The 18,822-nt window shown below is 41.5% G+C and overlaps 1 protein-coding gene across 2 annotated transcripts in view; it reads left to right on the plus strand.

Moving 5' to 3' along the window:
- Window positions 1–18,822, plus strand: part of PSPC1 (paraspeckle component 1) — a 159,051-nt gene that overhangs the window by 133,636 nt on the left and 6,593 nt on the right. Inside the window, exons 7-8 of one of the 2 annotated variants that reach the window (XR_012233690.1) lie at window positions 9,193–9,302; window positions 18,268–18,331. The gene's annotated coding sequence lies outside the window, so the exon portion shown is untranslated. The remainder of the gene's footprint in view (window positions 1–9,192; window positions 9,303–18,267; window positions 18,332–18,822) is intronic. The other variant, XR_012233691.1, reaches the window with a different exon arrangement.

Here is an 18,822-nt window from a genome sequence, read left to right on the forward strand (position 1 = left end):
GGAGAGCTTTCTTTACCTGGTGTGAATCTCGCGGACTGGTCCCACTCCCTTATTCCTTCCCAAAGGTACTTGGTTTTCTTCAATCGGGCCTGGACGCCAGGCTATCCCTAGGCTCGCTTAAGAGCCAGGTGTCGGCGCTTTCAGTGCTTTTCCAAAGGCGTATTGCTAACAAGCCGCAAGTAAGGACTTTTCCGATTAGCTCCCCCCTACAGACGTCCACTGGAAACGTGGGACCTCAACCTGGTCCTGACAGCATTGCAGGCACCACCTTTCGAACCCCTTAAGGAAGTCCCACTCCGCATTCTGTCACAGAAGGTGGTTTTTCTGGTGGCAATCACCTCGCTACGCAGGGTGTCTGAATTGTCAGCACTCTCCTGCAGACGGCCCTTCCTAGCTTTTCACCAGGACAAGGTGGTTCTCCGTACAGTACCATCCTTCCTTCCGAAGGTTGTGTCCAACTTCCACCTCAATGAGGAAATTTCACTGCCGTCCCTTTGCCCGCTTCCGGTTCATAGATTGGAGAAGGCTCTGCATACGCTTGATGTCGTCAGGGCATTGCGTATATACGTGTCTAAGACTGCACCCTTCCGGAAGTCTGATTCCCTTTTCCTTCTTCTGGAAGGCGTTCGCAAGGGTCTGCCGGCTTCCGCTATCCTTGCCAGGTGGATCAAGTCCACCATACAAGAGGCTTACCGCCTTAACAACTCTCCTCTTCTGGCCGGTATGACGGCACACTCTACGCGGGCAGTAGGGGCCTACTGGGCCATTCGGCACAACAAGTGTGTAAGGCTGCCACTTGGGCTAGCCTACACACGTTTACGAAACACTACAGTGTTCATGCCCAGTCCTCAGCAGATGCGAGCCTGGGTAGACTGGTTCTGCAGGCGGCAGTGCCCCTGGTTTAGGGACCTGCTAGCACAATATTCATCCATTGCTTCCCACCCAGGGACTGCTTTGGGATGTCCTATGGTTCTGTGTCCCTCAATGAGGCGACAGAGTAAAGGAGATTTTTGTGTACTCACCGTAAAATCTCTTCCTCTTAGCCTCTAATTGGGGGACACAGCTCCCACCCTGTTGCCCTTACGGGCCATTGTTAGGTTCAGTTCTCATATTGTTCTTTGAGCTCGTACAGAGTGGCCTTACAGGCATGGTTATGTTGTTTCTGTTATGTTCCTCCTAATGCTTTTGCACAAAACTGGAGGAGGCGGACGCCGTCCAGCGGTGTATACTGCAGAGGAGGAGCCATAGTTAATCTTTTTCAGATTATGCATAGTGTCGCCTCCTAGTGGACAGCAGCATAACACCCATGGTTCTGTGTCCCCCAATTAGAGGCAAAGAGAAAGAGATTTTACGGTGAGTACACAAAAATCTCCTTGTTGGCAATGACTGCCTGAAGTCTTGAACTCATGGACATCACCAGATGCTGTGTTTCCTCCTTTTTGGTGCTCTGCCAGGCCTTCACTGCGATGGTTTTTATTTGCTGTTTGTGGGCCTTTCTGTCTGAAGAGTAATCTTTAACAAGTGAAATGCATGCTCAATTGGGTTGAGATCAGGTGACTGACTTGGCCATTCAGGAATATTCCACTTCTTTGCTTTAATAAACTCCTGGGTTGCTTTGGCTTTGTTTTGGGTCATTGTCCATCTGTAGTATGAAACGATGACCAATCAGTTTGGCTGCATTTGGCTGGATCTGAGCACACAGGATGGTTCTGAATACCTCAGATTTCATTCGACTGTTTCTGTCCTGTGTCACATCATCAATAAACACTAGTGATCCAGTGCCACTGGCAGCCATGCATGCCCAAGCCATCACATTGCCTCTGTCGTGTTTTACAGGTGATGTGGTATGCTTTGGATCATGAGCTGTACCCCGCCTTCGCCATACTTTTCTCTTTCCATCATTCTGGTAGAGGTTGATCTTGGTTTCGTCTGTCCAAAGAATGTTCTTCCAGAACTGTGCTCGCTTTTTTAGATGTTTTTTAGCAAAGTCCGGTCTAGCCTTTTTATTCTTGATGCTTATGAGTGGCTTGCACCGTGCAGTGAACCCTCTGTATTTACTTTCATGCAGTCTTCTCTTTGTGGTAGATTTGGATATTGATATGCCTACCTCCTGGAGAGTGTTGTTCACTTGGTTGGCTGTTGTGAAGGGGTTTCTCTTCACCATGGAGATTATTCTGCGATCATCCACCACTGTTGTCTTCCGTGGGCGCCCAGGTCTTTTTGCATTGATGAGTTCAACAGTGCTTGCTTTCTTTCTCAGGATGTAACAAACTGTAGATTTTGCCACTCCTAATGTTGTAGCAATTTCTCGGATGGTTTTTTTCTGTTTTTGCAGCTTAAGGATGGCTTGTTTCACCTGCATGAAGAGCTCCTTTGACCGCTTGTTTCCTTCACAGCAAAATCTTCCAAATGCAAGCACCACACCTCAAATCAACTCCAGGCCTTTTATCTGCTTAATTGAGAATGACATAACAAAGGGATTGCCCACACCTGTCCATGAGATAGCCTTGGAGTCAATTGTCCAATTACTTTTGGTCCCTTTAAAAACAGGGTGGCACATGTTAAGGAACTGAAACTCCTAAACCCTTCATCCAATTTTAATGTGGATACTCTCAAATGAAAGCTGAAAGTCTGAACTTCAACTGCATCTGAATTGTTTTGTTTAAAATTCATTGTGGTAATGTCTAGAACCAAAATTAGAAAAATATTGTCTCTGTCCAAATATATATGGACCTAACTGTATGATCACTACTATAGCTTTCCTTGTTGTAGATTGTCTTTGTATTTTACTCTTCACTAATAATCTTTGAGCTGTTCAACTCCTATGGTGCAACAAAAAAAATTGTCAAAAGCTGTTTGTTGTAAAACCACACAAAGACAAGGGGGTGCTCTGTCCGTCTGGAGAGAGAACGGTTCAATCTCCAGAGGATACAGGCCTTCTTTACCATTAGAACTATTAATCTGTGGAATAGTCTACCTCACGAGCTGGTCACAGCAGGAACCATTGAAGCGGCGCTTAGAAACCCGATGTTTACCTTGGTTACCAGCTCCAACTCTCTGATTGCTGGTCTCCCGCCTGCCACACGCAGCGATGCGTGCTGGCCAGCGGGAGACCAACTATCAAAAAAAATGTCCAGGGCTTTCGAGCACGATCAGCGATACCCGGTGGGGGGCGGTCGCTGATAGGTGTCACACACAGCGATCTCGCTGGTGAGATCGCTGTTGCATCACGAAACTTGTGACTCAGCAGCGATCTTGCTAGTGAAATCGCTGTGTGTGACGGGGGCTTAAGAGCTGATCACAGCAGGAACCATTGAAGGTTCCATAAAGGCTTAGAAACTTTATTATATTTTCTTTTTCTAAAAGAAAAAAAAAGGAGTTATGTAAATGTGTAAAATTGTTTTCTGAATGTTTAGTCTGGTGGATCGATAATTTGGATCATGAGGGAAAGAATAGCTCTTCTGGGGCGTATATTTCCCATTCCTCGGGTGAACTTGATGGACGTTTGTCTGTTTTTTAAAGGTATAAACTATGTAACAATTGTATTAAAGTGATCTGTGGAAATGTTGAGGCTGCAATCACTATTGATTTTCGAAATTAGTCATTGGGGACCACGACTGATTAATTCGCCTTCGTACAAGACCTTTGCATAAATTGTCTTTTTGATATTTATTTGTACAAATATTTGATAATGTGGAATTCTGAAATACACGTACTACGATAAGGTTTTCTATAACATGTCTGTGGCGTGACTAATATACAAAAATACATTTAAGAAAGCTCATTCTGATTCTGAAATATTCTAATGAATTATTTGTTTTAGCTTATCCCATGTGAAACACTTAAATGTTGAAGTTCATAGGAATTTGCTGTACTTCAGCTATAATGCCATGAAACATGGCAGCCTTGAGTACCAGAAATCAACTTAGGAGGGATATTGGAAGGTAATGCCATTTTCTTATGTCATGTTTTAACTCTATTTGTGTGTGTTGTTTTATTACGCGTTTCACTCTCAGTTGAGCTAGTATGCTTTGGTGTAAACCCCCCAAATAATACTCATACCTGTATAAAAGTGCCCAATACTTATTTTTCAGTCTTTGAGTTTGGATCCTTCTGATTATATCTTGCATCCTTTGTGTACGTCTGGTCTTAGCATCCAAAATCGATCACATACATTCGTATCAAACGTAACTAATATTTCCATCTCCTAGTTTGTGTACTTAGTGCCATGTATTGGGGGTGGATATCTTTAAAGAATTAATAAAATCTGTTCCTCCTTTGTCAATTTCCATCCATAATAATTTAAGATCTATAATGACAAAGTTCAAAACCTAGTTCACAGTGCTTAGTGTAAATGTTCTGAGCAGCTTTGCACCAACAATTGTAAGCAAAATCGATAAAAATCATGGGTCACCATAGTAGAAAACAAGTAATGTGGCTTAAATTGACCAGTGTGAAAAGGCAGGACGTTTGGACCCAACTGCAGTGAATATCCGGTCATTTACATAATGTTTCTACATTTTTTTTTTATATATATTTATAGTTAAAACAAACAACGTTTTCCTGGGAAGATACATTCTCTATAAAGAGGGTATCCCCAATATTGTATCACCAACATTTTTAATTACCTAAAACTATGGAAAAGTTAAGATGTGATCATCACCTACAATCACTTATGTGAGCCGCCAGCCCTTTACTGAACAGGAAGTTTCAGCCTGTTGACACTCATTGGTTTCACAATTTATTTATTTTTTTTTATGTGGATGATGAAATGGAAAATTAGATAAAACTCAATGTTTTGAAATTTATTTCCCCTAATGCTTTGTATTAGTATAAGTTTGGTTGAAGAGCTGCAATATCAGGGACTGAAACAATATACGGTAGATATGTATGTTCTTGTATGTAAATAGGTGACCCTATAAGGATGATCTGTGGCATGTATATCACTGTCCAGACACCCAACTTCGTTGTGTTTTTGTTTTTTTTTAAATTGCACATTATCAGCACTTCCCTAGCAAAATAAAAATGCATTTTGTAAAGGAGTCTGTCAGCTCCAAAATTATCAAAGTAAACAGAGGTCCTTGCTCTGGGTTGTCTCACACCTTTTAGTTTAGAAATCCACTTGATAGTTTTAGAAAAAAATTCTGTATGTTCATGTGCAAATGTGGTGGGGCTTACTTCCACTCATAGTTTTGCAGGCCGGCTCAGAGCTGTCAGTCAGTGCAGCAGAGGGAAAGATGCAGGCAGGAAAAGCTGTCAAAGGAAAGGTCCTCCAGACTGCTCGGCTGTGCTTACAGAGCTCTGAGCCCTGCTGTTGCTTTGCTTGCTCTGAACCTTACCAAAGTATACAGGTATTAAATGCCATGGAGACAACAACATTAGTGTTTTTTTTCTTGCACAATTTGAATTTCTATATGACCTGAGTTTTATATCCCCATACACATTGCAATACTGCAACCAACAATGAATTCCTGCCCTAAAACGTCAACAAATTCAATAACATTATTTGACTTGAGGTTTAATCTCTTGGGTGGTCAAGATTAGAGATGAGCGAATTTGCTCGGGTTCCCTCTTATTCGGCAAGCTATTTTACTTGCCAAATATGCTGCAGAGGGAACCCGGCTTCCTGGATCGTGTCGTCTGATTGGCGCCGCAGCTGCATGTGTCGCGGCTGTGTCACAGCACATGCGTGGAGAACCTGTTTGCTGACACAGCCACGGCTCCGATCAGCTGATTGACCGTTGCAATCCAGGAAGATGGATTCCCTCTGCAGCTTATTCGGCAAGCGCTATAATAGCTTACTGAATAAGCGGGAACCCTAGAAAATTCGCTCATCTCTAGTCAAGATCATAATCAAGTTAGTAAGAACATATGATCTTGATAATCTTGCGGTAACAATTACTTCCATATTACAGTAAGTTAATAGTTATCAAAATACGACAACAATCTGTACTTTGTGGGATCTCACTGTACATCAGGTCCCGTGTGACATTTTTATTTTATTAGAGTAAATACTTTTTTTTTTTTTTTTTTATAGAATTTATTTCTTTATTGTTGGTCCTGCAATGGAGAATATTCTAAATACCTTGTCTTTCTTGGCGTTTCTTTCCGTATTTGCAGTTGATGTCGATGTATGATTAAGTCGAAGTTTTATCTAAATCCAAGTTTGCCAATTGGCTATAGTCTGAAGTAAGTCAATTACAAAAAAATTGCTAGACTGGTCCCTCGAGAATGAACTGATCACAGGGTGCTCTGTTCAGGGACCCTCAGCAATCAATTGTGATCTGTGGGGGAAACCACAGCAGCAAGTATTTAATTTCCTTGTAGCACCACAGCAGGTGAAAAAAAGCATTGCATAGAATAGCGTGTGTGGTGCATGGACATATTGGGCACTTAACCAACATTTGCTCCTTTAAGCCACCCACCGCCACCCACCACACATCTTATAGATGCGCCAATTCTGGCACTTAGCCTCGCTCTTCCCACTTGCCCTGTAACGGTGGCAAGTGGAGTTGATATTTGTGGGGTTGATGTCACCTTTGTATTTGCAATCCTTTGCGGATCTGGTGCAATTCAGCTCAGAAAAAAGGCTGCGGATCTGCAACGTGTGCACGTAGCCTTATTATGTATTTTAGGAGTTGGTCCATTTTATTCCAACGCCACCAAAATGGACACCAACTCAGACTCCGGCTCCACAGTCCTGATTTCTAGTTTGAAGCCTCAGTCACACATCAGTATTTTCCCCATACGAGGAAAACAGACCTTTTTGGTGTTTTTTTTTTAATAAGAGTTTTCTCGTACATGGACAAAATGAACAAAAGCAAGTTTCTCCACCTTCTCCTTCAGCCTGTGAAAATCAGACCACACTTGGATTGCATCAGCCAGCGGTCTGTTTTGTTTCACGGACCCATAGATTTGCTCTGTAATTTTCCGCAGAGCACTCAGTCCATGGAAAATTATGGACATTTTAATGGCTATATAAACTCCTTGGTTCTAGTGCTGTCTGTAAAAACCATAGCTATCACTTGTACGTGAACATAGAACGTGTGAATGAGGCCTTAGTTGTAAGGATTACCAAGTAAGGTGATTATGAAGGCTTCCTGTCAAGCATGTCGACTCAAACAATAAGTGTTTCCATTTTTCATACAGTTAATTTCTACTTAATTATGTATAACATGTAGATGGATCTAATGCTATATTAACATGACAAATGCTTGCATATGAGCAATTCACAAGTCATTCTAACATCACGTCCGATACAATGCCTTTTACGTTTTATCATTTTCAATTTCATTATGTCTGAAGATGAAGAATTTTTGATTAATTTTTGGATATTTATAAAGCTGACCATAGACTTCTGATAACTGTTCATTACATTTTTTGGTAAACTTAATTAAAATAGTCTTGATTTACCAACAAAACTGTGTGTCCAATTTAAGGTACAGCTTATCATTAAAAAGTAATTTAAAGAATGAAGGGAAATAAAAGGGCGAGTTGTACGAGAGTGGATCATAATCTGCTCATAATATTAAACTTTGCACAAGTTGTAGAACTCCTTGCTCTCTGCTGTGGTGGTAACTTGACCTGTCCGCTACCTAAAAGCCAATGGACCCAAGTAATTCATCTTGGGGATATGGTTTTCTGTTGAATATTAGCGATTACATTTGTTCAGCATGTTTTCTGCTATGCATAATGGTAACAAGTAAAAGATGGTGTTGGAGGCTTAAAGGGATTGTCCACTACTAGGACAACCCCCTTCTTGATTTAAATGTGTGGTCCCGATAAAATAAAACAACCTATACTCCCCTCCCGTGCAGGCGCCGTTCCAGCTGTCAGCCTTCGCGGTCCCAGTGTTCTCGTGTGGTTATGACATAACCCCAGTGCCCAATCAGTGTCGCTATCCACAATTTGGACAAATCGAACATGACGAGGAAGTCCGGGCTGCAGCCGCTCTCACTTCATGTTCCGGTCGACAGGAGTCGGGGACAGTAATTCCAGCACTGATTGGCCACCGGGGTCACGTGTCACAACAACAGCATGGGAGCCCCAGACAAAGTGAGTGCCAACACCGTGGAAACAACAGCGCCAACACGGGTGGGGAGTATAAGTTTATTTTTTCTTGTGATTTTTTTTTTTATCGGGCCAAGCGTGGGGAGTTATCTAAGTAGTGGGCATCTTTAATATTAAAGAGGATACAGGCTTGGAGTTCAGGTCTGCAGTCACTCTGTGACTGCAAACTTATGAATCCTGACAGTGCGCAGTGTGTGGGCTGTCAGGATTATCCGGAAGCAAAATATACATGCTGTCATGTGCCGACTAGACATGCCCGGCCTTTCTCAATACAAGTGAATTCTGACATCTAGCCAGAATGTTGCCAGAAGTATGCAAATTATACATGTGCAGTCAAATGACCGCCAGCTCCCAACATAGTCACCGCAGAGTCCTGACATTGCGCACTGTGAGGACTCTCGGACTTTTAGCCCCCCAGACTGGGCAACCCCTTTACCTCTAAAGAACAAGAAGTAACGTGCATCGATGCTGCACAGAATCTACGATTGCTACGCAGTGGGTGACAGCTTCCATTTAGATTTCTTTCCATGCTATTGGAACAAGAGAAGGTTAGTTTCTCTGAGCAGTACTGTATGTACCATTAGTGAAGGTTGATTGTCCTTACATAAAAACATCTTTTATTAACTGTGATCATCCTCTGTCCTCTCAATGGGAAAGTGAAAACAAAATTCTTTGTAGTTGTAGTAGAAATCTTCATCTTTTTGGTTGAACCAATTGTGAAGACCTAACAGCTGTTCATAGCCATTCATCTGTTAATCCTAATGTGTGTGAATCTCGTCTACTACCTCATTGCCATAAGCTTATCCTCGTCAATAAAGCATTTTACATAAAAGCTCCTGTACTTCCCAGTATACTTGGACCAAGCATAAAGAGAAATGAGTAGTGAACTTCTTCTACAATACACATTTATAGGTGTATAGACAGAAGCATAGGAAGACTGAAAAATAACAAGCCCCTATGGAAAAATGAAAAGGGTTTGGTGATAGAATTCTACATGCTTAAATTTAATTGTAAAAAATCAATGTATCCCTTGTAAAGACTACAATTGTTTCCTGTATCATTCTTGTTGACGCTGTATTGCTGTATTGTACTTACTTTTTTTTTTTTTTTACTTGTTTTTAGGACCGGTTCCTAGTCGATGCTGGATGATAAAGAGCTTGAAGATTGGAAACTTTGAGAAAAATGACCTGAAGTGTTAAAAATGAAGTTATCAAGACAGCTGATTATTTCAGGTATTCTGACAAAATTCTAATAACAGGTAACTCTTCTAGATAAATGATACTCACATGTCCTGATTCTATAGACTTAACTTGGTAAAAACATGTGCCTTTTGGTGTATGCCTGATAGGCTTACATATGGATAAATCTTTAGTTCCCCTCTCATAAACGCTTAAAGAAACCACTGTCCAGCAGTTTTTACTTATTTTAGGCTAAGTTCATACCGTGCACAGAATCTGCAGCCAATGTGCAAGTAGTAACATGCTGATTTCATTGTGGATTTGGCTGCAGCTTTCATCCGTCTACAAATACTGAGAATTGAATAGGGTGAAAAGCCACATAATAAGGAGCATGTAGCAGGTTTGAAATCCACACCACACCTTCACTTTCATGGGGATTTTTTACTGCAATGTGTCACTGCAATTTTTGAAACCTATTTACTTGTATTGTAAAGCAAATTGCAGCGGAATCCGCAACATATGAACTTTGCCTTATTGTTTGTGGGGTTTTTTTGTTTTTTTTCTATGACTGTTGTATTTTTCCTGGAACTATTTGCCTGTAAATATAACTTATTTCTTAATTTTTTTTTGTGCAGTTTACTGTGCAACATAAATAACATGTTGCCCTCTTTTTCTGCATTAAGGCTATGTGCGGATTCACCAGCGGTTTTTTTCTGTGTGGATCGGCAGGTAAACTGCAGGTAAAGTGACCTGCGATTTATCTGCGGATTAGCCTGCGGTTTTACACCTGGACAATGGAATAGGTGTCAAACCGCAGCAGAATCCGCAGAAAGAATTGACATGTCAATTCTTTCTGCGGATTCAAAACCGCAGCTTTTCCGCAGTGGAAAAACCACAGCATGTGCACAGTGGATTGTAAATCCCATAGACTTACATGGTACTGTACACTGTCTGCAGAACTGCTGCAGATCCGCAGAGGCCAAATCCACAGCGTGTGCACATACCCTCAAACTTTTCATTAAGAAAAAAAAATATTGTTTTTAACCCCTTCCCGAAATTGTCATGGTGATCGCAAGCGCAAAGGGGGGCTGTGCGCCGGTAGTAGCTGTCAGCTGATTCTGGCAGCTGACAACCGGCTCTCAGTGCCAAGAGCGTTGCCCGCACTGCTCCCGGCACTTTAACCCCCTCATTGCCGCAATCACAGCATTTAGAGAGCAGGCAGAGGGAAGAAAGCCCCCTCTGCCTTTGGGATCGGAGACCCCGCTGTTCATCGCAGGGTCCCAATCGTTGCCATGGTGACCAGATGTTGTCATGACGACATCCGGGTGACCAGGCACTAGCAAGTTAGTTAGATCATGCGCAATGCATGATCTAACTAACTTGTGTCTGCAGCACTGGCAGGCTGTAAGGTATAGCAATGCTCCTGCATTGCTATAACTTATAACTGCAATCAGACTGCAGAAAGTGAAAGTCCCATAGTGGGACTAATTTACAAAAGGAATATAAGTGTGTGTGTATATATATGTGTGTGTGTGTGTGTGTGTGTGTGTGTGTGTGTGTGTGTGTGTATGTATATATATATATATATTGTACCCATAAATAAAAATTATGACAAACGCTAAAAACACACATTTAATATCGCCGCGTCCGTAACTACCTATAAAACTGTCCCACTAATTAACCCTTGTAGAGAACACGGAAAAAAAGCAAGCTGCCATTCAGCTCCATGAGCTGAAAAATAAGTTATAGCTCTGTTTTTGTTGTGTAAAAGCAACAAAACACAAAAAACATAAAAATGTGGTATTGCTGTAATCGTACTGACCCAAAGAATAAATTTGCCTTATCAATTTTACCACACGTGGAACGGCATTAAAAAAAAAAAAAAAAGCCCAAAAAACAGTTACTGAATTGTTGGTTTTTATTTATTCTGCTTTCCAAAAATAGGAATAGAGAGCAATCAAAAATGTCATGTGCCAAAAAATGGTACCAATAAAAACATCAACTTGACCTGCAAAAAAACAAGTCCTCACATAACTATCAGCAGAAATATGGAAAAATTATAGTTCTTAAAATATGGTAGTTAAAAAAATTAGTTTTTGAAAACAAAATAGCGTCTCTTACTGTGTGACAGCAGCCAAATATGAAAACCCCATATAAATCTGGTATCGTTGTAATCGAACCGCCACGAAGAATAAAGTAGTCTAATCACTTATAACGCACGAGGAACGGCGTAAAATCTAAATAAAACCAATTCTGCTGTTTATTCTGCCTCCCAAAGATCACAGTATAAGGCTCGGCACACATTTATCCTGCGTTCTGCGCTGAGCGCTTACACTGGGATTTCCATGTAAATCGCTGAAATACATGATTCAGACGGAACCTCTGGCAAAAGATTCCCTATAATGAGGCAAATGGAGGCATTGTGAGGGTTTCATCTGAATTACGTCACTCGAAAATTTAAAGGGAAACCCTGATGTAAGTTCTCAGCATAGAGCGCCGGATAAATGTGATCCAAATCGTTATGTAAAATGTTCCCAATAAAAGGTTTAACTCAATCCACAAGAAAAGCAAGTCCCTACTCAGGTCTGTCATCTGTTACTGGTAGTGCAAAGGCTCTGGAAAAGTGAAATGGCTCCTGGTTCTTCGCTCCCCCCAAACCCCCCCATAAGAAATTCAGCAAATTCTGTGCTCCCAAATCCAAATGCCACCCTCCCTTATGTGCCCCAGTGTGCCTAAACCACATATAGCGTCCACATGTTTGGCATTTTGGTTGCGATGAGAACCTGCCCAATTTACAGGTGCATGAGTTGGGTACCACGTACTGGTCACTGCAATGGCAGTTTGCGATTTTCACTCAGCAACATCCACTGCTGTTTCAGGAAAACCTCCATTAGTCAAAATCGTCATAACACCTGTTGATAAATTGGGTATAATTTCCAAAATGGGGTCACTTGAGGGGGGATTCTGCTCTTCTGGCACTTGGGGGCTTTGTACATGAAATCCACAAACTATTACAGAAAATTCTGCGCTCCGGGATGCCCCCTGTATAACAGTACTGCATCGCCATATGGCGAGATTCGGGAGGGATGGAACTCTATGGGCAAATAGTGCTCCATCTCTCCTGAGTCTCTGTATGGCTAGATAAGTTCCCTCAGGGGTCTAGTTTTCTAAATGGTGTCACTTGTGGGAGGTTTCCACTGTTTAGGCTCATCGGGGGCTCTCCAAACGTGACCTGGTGTCCCCTAATTATTTCAGCAATTTTTGCATTCAAATAGTCAAATGGCGGGGCACTAGGCAGGGGTGCCCCTTGTTGCCGTTGTTGTTTGCTCTGGCAATTGAGCTGTTAGCATGCCTGATTAGAGAATCGCAAGAACTTAAGGGGCTCAAATGTGGAAAGATAGAGGAAGGGATAAGTCTATATGCAGATGATATGTTACTTTTCCTAGATGATACCATAAACTCTGTGGGCCCAATCATGAATATACTAAAGGAGTTTGGGCATTGGTCGGGCCTATTGATCAACTGGGATAAATCGGTCCTTATGCCAGTAGATCCACTGACTATATCCCAAGAGCTAGAACAGTCACAAATACAGATTAGAGATACATTTAAATATTTGGGAATAATAGTAAGCAATAGACCCAAGGACTACATACCACTTAATATAGACCGCTTATTGGATCGGTTTAGGATGAAAGTAAATGCCTGGTTGAAATTACCTTTATCGGTGATTGGCAGAGGAAATCTTATAAAAATTGTGTTAATGCCCCAATTATTGTACATATTACACAATGCCCCTTGCCGGATTCCTCCCCCTGTGTTCCGTAAGATATAAACCATTTTTAGAGCGTTAATATGGCGAAAACAGAGCGTTCAAATTAAACGGTTGACTCTTCAACGTGATAAAGATGATGGCGGATGAGCGATCCCTGACCCATGGTTGTACTTTATTTCATCTCAGTTACAACACTTCCAAGGGTGGGGTAGTAAAGAGAATATGGGGAAAGTGGGTGATATTTTGGTGCAATGTTCGAGATGGATGCTGCCAATGTGCTTTTTAGAGGCGGGAACGTTGCATGGCTCGGGACCCCTTGCCCCCCACTTTGGCATTGATGTACAAGGTATGGGATAGGGATGTACAAAATATACACCGATCTGGAGTAATCCCAAATATAGTGAGTTGTTTAAACTGGGGGATTCTCCAACTGGGAGCGAAAGGGTATCTGTATGATTGACCAGTTATATAACATTTCTACTTTTAAAAGTTTCCAACAACTTCAAGAAGATTTTGGCTTACCTCATACCTGTTTCTATCATTATTTACAAATCAGACATGCCCTGGCTACACAGGGAGAAACAGATCTGAAGATACAGCATCATCCCCTAATAGATATAACTTCTGCAACCCATAAAAAGGGTATGATATCCAGTATATATAAACATATGTTAATAAACCAGTTGGAAAAGCCCTGTATAAAAGTGTACTCTAGGCGGGTGTCGGAGGTGGGCCCTATAACGAGGGAGCAATGGGAGGAGATTCTGGCAAATGTTCCTAGGTTGTCACCGTGTGAAGCCCAGAGACTTTCCCAGATCTACCTGATTCACAGAGTCTACAGGACCCCCAGCTTCCTGCATAAGATTGGAGTGCGGACAGATGCAAAATGCCCTAGATGTGAGTGTGGGGAAGTTCATCTATTGCATATGTTTTGGGAATGTCCAAAGGTAAGCCTGTATTGGAGGGGGGTTCTTTATCTGGTGAATAAAGTATTTGGGATACAACTCGCAGTAGATCCTCGTGTATGTGTGCTGGGGCTACTGGAGGATGGCACTGACCCGGAGTCTCACCTGGCTATAGGCATTGGCAGGGTTTTATTCCAAGCGAGAAAACTTATAGCATTCCATTGGCTGGACTCCCGACCCCCGAATATCAGGGAATTGAAGGGGAGGATAAATAATATCTGGTTGGAGAAAGGAGTGTATATGAAACGCAATGCAATGCGCAAATATGAAGGGATGTGGGGACCATGGCTAGATTCTCCAGGATTACCATCTGATTACCATCTGATCAGCTGATTAAAGATAGAATTTTTCTACGGTAGCAACTTTTAGTGGTAACATCATATTAATGCTCAAACGTGATGGAGTATGGGAGTGTATGGACATAGAGATGAGATTCTCTGGTAAGGTGTTGGGAGTTGGGAAGGGGGGATGGGAGGGAGGGTAAATTGGTTACATGGAAAAGGTATAACCTAATAATTCTGTATGGATTTGATATATATGTTGTATCTGATATGTGCTGTCAGCATTGGAAAGTGTATGTAACCATGGTTTGTTTTTCAATAAAAAAAAATCTGATTTAAAGAAAAAAAAAAAAGTCAAATGGCGCTTCTGCCCTTCCAAGCCCTGCCGTGTGTCCAAACAATGGCTTTCCCCCACATATGGGGTATCGGCATGCTCAGCAGAAATTGCACAACAAATTTTGGGGTCCATTTTTTCCTGTTATCCTCGCTAAAATAAAAAAAATTGTGTCTAAAAGAGTCCTCAGTGGTTGATATCTTTTAATGGCTAACTGAAAAGATGGTAACACATTTCAAGCTTTCGAGACTACTCAGGTCTCTTCATCAGGCATAGACTAATACAACATCTGAAGAATCACATATTTATGCACAAGACAGCACAGAAATAACGCAATAGATAAGACAAGTGACGTGAAGCAGAATTGTCATTATGGGAGAGGGATAAACATAAATATTGGAACAGTTCATAGATAAGGAGTGTGAAAGTTTTTTGTCCTCTGATTGGGGTCTGGTTCTGTGTTGTGTGATGCCCCCAGAAGGTCTGAAGGGCAAATTCCTTAATTGATGTAAAAAGGCATAAATCCATGCGACACATTCATTCCTGCACAGAGTGTGTCAAAGGTTGTCATAAATTTATACTCACAGACCCTCCTGTCTCTCTAAGACTTGACGTTACCTTTTAATACAAGTAATTTAATGTCCATCATGCTATGACCGGGGAAGCAAAAATGTTTTGCCACTGGTAGATACATTCTTTATCTCTTATTGTGTGGCGATGAGAATTCGGCCTTGTTCTCCGTTTTTGCCAGGTCTCCCCCCACATACAGACCCCCAGTTGGACATTTAGTACGAATGATTAGTAAAAATAGTTTTAGCCCCAAATTTTTTAGTTACATAAGGGGTAACAGAAGAAAATGGACCCTAAAATTTGTGCAAATTCTCTTGAGTATGCAGGTACCCCATTTGTGGGGGAAAACTACCTTTGAGGCACAGTGCAAAGCTCAGAAGGGAAGGAGCGACATATTGAATGCCAGATTTTGCTGCTGGACTGGTTTCAGGGTGCTATGTCGCATTTGCCGTGGTCATTTAGGTGTCAGAACAGCAAAAACCCCTTACGTGACTCCATTTTACAAACTACACCTCTCAATGAAGTCATCTAGGGTTGCAGTGATCATACTGACACATGACATATTGACGCTGCGGGTTCCATCTGAATCATGTATTTTACAGATTTATGCCATTCCTCATGTGCTATAAGTGCTAGAAGTTGACTTTATTAGTTGAGTCGGTGCGATTAGTGATACCATATTTATAGCGGGTTTTTATGTTTGGCTTCTGTCACACACACTAAAATATGGAAAAATTCTGACTCATGTGAGGGCTTGTTTTTTGCAGGGCAAATTGTTTTTATTAGTACAATTTTCAGGCACATGACATTTATTGATCGCCTCCTATTGCGAATATTGGGAGGCAGAATAAACAAAAACCAGCAATTCAGGAATTGTTGTTTTTTTGGGAGGGGGGTGGGAGTTTATGCCGTTCTGCGTGAGGTAAAATTGGTAAGGCAGCTTTATTCTTCGGGTCAATACAATTACATCGATACATTTGTGGGTTTTTTTGTTTTGTTTTGGTGCTTTTACACAATAAAAGCTATTTTATAGAAAAAATAATCTTTGCATCGCTTTATTCTGAGAGCTACCATATAACTTTTTTATTTTTCCGCTGATGGAGCTCTATGGTGGTTTATTTTTTGCGGAACAAGATGAGGTTTTCAGTGATACCGTTTTTATTTACATTTGTCTTTTTGATCACGTCTACTTATTAGGCGGTATGATGATAAAAACATAATTTTTGGCTCGTTTTTGTATTTTTTTTTTTTACTGTATTCACTGAAGGGGTAAATGGTGGGACATATTTATAGGTCTGGTCATTCCTGACGTGGCAATACCAAATGTGTCCTTTTTTTTTTCTCTCTCCCATAAAAATGTTTATTTATGGGTACAATATATTTTATTTTGTGACTTTATTTTTTTTAAATTTCTACAATTTTGTTTTGTTTTTTTGTTTTTTTTATGGCTCCCCCCCCCCTCTATGGGAATTTCACTTTGACAGCTCTGATCACTTATAAAGCATAGCAATGCAAGAGCTTTGCTGTGGTTTACAAACTGTCAGTGCTTCACTGATAGAGCATGGTATATCAAGCTTATATGAGTATGGTGTAAAAAGTTTGCTAGCTCTTGTGACTCAGATGTTGTCATGACGACATCGGGTCACCATGGTGACGATTGGCCCCTCGCGATGTCGTCTCTGGGGCACCGATTGGAGAGAAAAGGGGGCTCCAGAGATGCATCACTACTAGGCTACTTTTTGCAATTTTAATAGAATCCCTGTTTTCTTTAATGTAGATTTAGCAGTGGTCAGAATACTGAGCTCTTTATAACCTGGCCCACACACCTTTTTGGCAACTTCCTGTGTTCACTGTATGTTGTCAGCAAGCTGCCAATCAGTAATGGAGGGCAGGTTACACAGATTAGCTGGGCTGATTGGCACTCGAAACATAGTTCTACAGTGATGAACTGCTGATAAAACACTGTATTGAAACTACAGCACACAGCCTATCCAGTGACGCATCCCTGTAATCAGGCTCTCTCTCCCTACAAGGCTGCTCTCAGATTACATAGCAAAACTGATTCCTTTGAATCTGTGTTTTTTTTAACGAATGACTGCTGCAATGAAAGGGGTTTTCTCAAGTTTGGAAGATATCCTCATGGAATACAGGATAACTTCCCCAAAACTGGGGGGTCCAACCGCTGAGACCCTTTTTGATCGCAAGAATTGGGGAGCCCCGTGTGAACAGAGCAGTGGTTGACCATGCACTAGTCTGATTCATTCTTAACGGGACTCTCGTAGCAAGGAGAGTGATGTACTGCGCTGGTCTTTGGCACTCATATGAGAAAAAAATGGAGCAGCATTTTGCACGATCGACCTTCACTCCATTGAATCGGGGCCTGTTTCTTGTGATCAGTGGGAGTCCCTATGGTTGGACACCCAGAGATCGCAAGGGGATAGTTCCTGTTGTATACCTGCTCTCTTTAGCAGGGGTGGGGAACATTTTTTCTGCCAAAGGCCATTTGAATACCATCATGCCAGCCGTACAAAATTATCAATTTAAAAATTATCCTACTGTATTTGTTCAGACATTTAATTAACTCACCGCTAATGTGATGATTGGAGCTGCTGCTTTTTGGTGAGATTTGGTGAGGCATGTACTATTAGGCGTTATTAATGTTGTTGCCACTCTCAACTACTTTCAATGTTTGTGTCGGTGTAAAGTGTTTAGATTCTTTGCAATCATATTGCCAGCGATCTTGTCACACAGTAACGCTGCTTCTCCTCTGATCTCCTGTCAGTGCGAGATCAGAGGAGAAGTCGCGTTACTATGAGTCAAATCGCCGGGAAACAAGCAGCTTTCCCAGCAAGCTTTCTCATTGGCTGCTGTGACGCTGACGTCATCAGGACCTGAACCAAACAGGTCTCGGTGAGGTCGGGGGTCGCAGCAAGCATTGTGCGTCGGGATCCCTGCATTATAAGGTATGTGGGGGTCCCGGGGGGCACAAAACCACCGCGTCGGCGCTGCACAAAGCCCAGCAAGCGCCGACGTTTATCTACTGTTGGCGGTCGGGAAGCGGTTAAAGGTTTTTTCTTTATCTTTTTGGTTTTAGATTTTTCTGGGATTGGTCTTGAACTTATTTGATGATGACTTATTTTTGGCGATGTTCTACAACTGTAAGTAGCCATTTTTTTCTTCATTTGTGCAGTAAAATGTCAATAAAAAGCGGAAAAAAAGCCATTTTGATATTGTTTTAATTTGACTATGCTCATTGTGTGGTAAAATTGACTTGATATCCTGATTCACTACATCAGAACAATTACAAAGTCACAAGCTCTTTTGGGGTCATAATCACTTCCAGCACTTTTTGTTCTTTACGCTGAGGATAGTACTTGTCGAATTTGGAGTCAATGTCAGTGACTTCAAACATACAGCCAATCAGACCCCAAAAATTAATCCAATAATTCTCAGCATTGAGTGCACCATTAATTCAGTATTTCTCAGCACTGAGGACTCTAAATTCTCATTCATGTACACTCTGCACCTCATCTTGACTGAAAAAAAAAAACAATGTAGAAATTTTTGCAAAATTATTAAAAAAACAAAAAATGAAATTATCACGTGGTCATAAGTTTTCAGATCCTTTGCTCAGTATTGAGTAGAAGCA

Source organism: Dendrobates tinctorius, unplaced genomic scaffold, assembly GCF_039654945.1.
Source record: "Dendrobates tinctorius isolate UK_male_01 unplaced genomic scaffold, ASM3965494v1 ptg000075l, whole genome shotgun sequence".
NCBI lineage: Eukaryota > Metazoa > Chordata > Amphibia > Anura > Dendrobatidae > Dendrobates > Dendrobates tinctorius.